This window comes from Balaenoptera ricei, chromosome 16 (assembly GCF_028023285.1).
Source record: "Balaenoptera ricei isolate mBalRic1 chromosome 16, mBalRic1.hap2, whole genome shotgun sequence".
NCBI classification, from domain to species: Eukaryota; Metazoa; Chordata; class Mammalia; order Artiodactyla; family Balaenopteridae; genus Balaenoptera; species Balaenoptera ricei.
The window spans coordinates 117057029-117060541 of NC_082654.1; positions in this window are offsets into that span (position 1 = coordinate 117057029).

A 3513-nucleotide genomic window follows, 5' to 3' on the forward strand; every position below is an offset into this window, starting at 1 on the left:
TTGCATCCTGCAACTTTAGTGAATTCGTTTATCAGTTCTAACAGTTTTTTGGTGTTTTCTATATATAATATCATGTCATCTGCAAATAGTGATAGTTTTCCTTGTTCCATTACAATTTAGATGCCTTTTATTTCTTTTTCTTGCCTAATTTCTCAGGCAAGGATTTGCAATACTATGTTGAATAAGAGTGGCAAGAGTAGGCATCCTTGTCTTATTCCTGACCTTAGAGGTAAAGCTTTCAGGATTTCGCCATTGAGTATGATGCTAGCTGTGGACTTATTATATATGGCTTTATTATTTTTGAGGTGCATTTCCTCTATATGCACTTTGTTGAGAGTTTTTGTCATAAATGGATGTTGAATTTTGTCAAACACTTTTTGTACATCTATTAATATGATCATACGATTTTTATCCTTAATTTTGTTAATGTGGTATACTATATTGATTTGTGAATGTTGATACATCCTTGAATGGTATATGATTCTTTTAATGTATTGTTGAATTTGGTTTAAAAATATTTTGTTGATGATGTTTGTATCTATGTTCATCAGTGATACTGGCCTGTAATTATCTTTTCTTGTGGCATCCTTGTCTGGTTTTGGTATCAGGGTAATGCTGGCTTTGTAAAATGAGTTTGGAAGTGTTCTCTCCTCTTCTATTCTTTGGAGAAATTTGAGAAGGATTGTTATTAATTCTTTGAATGTTTGGTAGAATCCACCAGTGTACCCATCTGGTCCTGGACTTTTGTTTGCTGAGAGGTTTTTGATTACTTCTTCAATCTCCTTACTAGTAATCAGTCTGTTCAGATTTCCTGTCTCTCATGATTCAGTCTTGGTAGATTGTATGTTCCTGGGAATTTACCCATTTTTTCTAAGTTTTCAAATTTATTGGCATATAATTGTTTATAGTAGTCACTTACTATCCTTTGTATTTTTGTGGGATCCACTGTAATGTCACCTCTTTCATTTTTGATTTTATTTATTTGCGTTCTCTTTTTTTCTTGGTGAGTCTAGCTAAAGTTTTGTCAGTTCTGTTTATCTTTTCAAATAACCAGCTTAGTTTCATTAATCTTTTCTGTCTTTTTAGTCTCTACTTCATTTCTGCTCTGATCTTTATTTCCTTTCATCATAACTTTTGACTTCATTTATTCTTCCTTTTCTAGTTCCTTGAGATGTGAAGTTAGGATGTTTGTTTGAAATTTTTCTTGTTTATTGATATAGGTAGTTATTGCAATGAACTTCCATCTTAGAATTACTTTTGCTGAATCTGTAAGTTTTGGCATCCTGTATTTCCATCTTCATTACTCTCAAGGTACTTTTTATTTCTCTTTTTTTTAAAATAAATTTATTTATTTTATTTATTTATTTTTGGCTGTGTTGGGTCTTTGTTGCTGAGCACGGGCTTTCTTTAATTGCGGTGAGCAGGGGCTACTCTTCGTTGTGGTGCACGGGCTTCTCATTGTGGTGGCTTCTCTTGTTGTGGAGCATGGGATCTAGGCACGCGGGCTTTGGTAATCACGGCACGCGGGCTTCAGTAGTTGCAGCACGCGGGCTCAGTAGTTGTGGCTCACGGGCTCTAGAGGACAGGCTCAGGAGTAGTGGTGCATGGGCTTAGTTGCTCCACAGCATGTGGGATCTTCCCAGACCAGGGCTCGAACCCGTGTCCTCTGCATTGGCAGGTGGATTCTCAACCACTGCACCACCAGGGAAGCCCTACTTTCTCTTTTGATTTCTTCTTTGACCCATTAGTTATTCAGTAGCATGTTGTTTAATCTCCACATATTTGAATTTTTCAGTTTTCTTCTTCTAATTGTTTTCTGATTTCATACCATTGTGGTAGGAGAAGATGCTTGATTATGATTTCAGTCTTTTTAAATTTATGAAGACTTGTTTTATGGGCTAACATATGATCTGTCCTAGAGAATGTTGCATGTACACTTGAGAAGAATGTGTATTCTGTTGCTTTTGGTTGGAATGTTCTGTGTATATCTGTTACATCTATTTGGAAGAAGGTGTCATTTAAGGCTGATGCTTCCTTATTACTTTTCTGTTTGGATGATCTATTCATTGATATAAGTGGGGTATTAAAGTCCCCTACAATTATTGTATTGCAATCTATTTCTCCCTTTAGGTCTGTTAATATTTGCTTTATCTATCTAGATGTTCCTATGTTGGGTGCATAAGTATTTACAAATGTTATATCTCCTGGTTGGGTTGACCCTTTTATCGTTTTGTAACACTCTTCTTTGTCTCTTGATATAGTCTTTGTTTTAAAGTTTATTTTGTCTGACATAACTATAACTACTTCACCTTTTTTGGTTTCCATTTGCATGGAACATCTTTTTTCCATCCCTTAACTTTCAGTCTGTGTGTGTCCTTACATCTGAAGTGAGTCTCTAGTAGGCAGCATATAGATAGGTCTTTAAGTTAGCTTCACTTTTTTTCATTCTTTTTTTTCTGCCCTGAATGGGTGAGTCCCACTGTCCTGTCCTTGAGTTCACTGATCCTTTCTTTGTTTCATCTGGTCTGCTTTTGAACCCCTCTAGTGTATTTTTCAGTTCAGCCATTGTATGCTTCACCTCTATGACTTCTATTTGGTACTATCTTACATTATCTCTCTTTGTTAAAGTTCTCACTACATTTATCTATTCTTTTCCCACGTTTAGTTCGCATTTTTATGATCATTACTTTGAACTCTTTATCAGATAAATTACTTATCTTTGTTTCATTAAGGATTTTTAACGTTTTATCTAGGTACTTTATTTGGAGCATATCCCTGTGTTTCTTCAATTTGCTTGACTGTCTGTGTTGGCTTTTAAGCATTAGATTAAACAGCTACCTCTTCCAGTCTTGTAGGAGTGGTCTCATGTGGGAGATGAACGCTGTCATCCAACCATGCCCTAGCTCTTGGTTGTTTCTCAAATCTTTGTGATTGTTCAAGTAGACTATTTTATTTTTAATGACTCCCAGTAGTTGAGGGTGTCAGTGTCCCAAAGGGGAGGATTTCAGTCAGCACCTAGATTCAGGCTGATTTGGAAGCCGGACCCTCAAAAAGCAGCTTTTAGAGTATGCAAATATATACAGTCCTGTGGGACCACTAGTGTAAACCCCACTGGCCCCCAGAACCAGGTGATCTGGAGGTGTGACCTCAATGGCAGTCACAAAAGTTGGGGCTCCAGATGAGTGTATAACCTCCTTTCTAGGACATATTGGTGACGTGTAGGAAGGTAGAGGGAGACTGCAAAGATGGCATCCATTGGCTTTTGTTCCCTGTGAACACCTCCGTAGGTCCCTGTTGTGTGCCAGTCCTGAAGCCTGCCCCTTAGGTCAAAGCCCTAGGACAAATAAGCCTCTTTCACAGAAAGACTGGAGTGTGTTTCAGTCAACTGTCTGCACAATACCCTGGGAGTAGTGGCCTGCCAAGAACTGTCTCTCTTATTGGAACAATCCCATAGGACCCAAGAACACAAACCCCCTTGGCCACCAGAACCAGATCATCAAGGAGCATCCACTG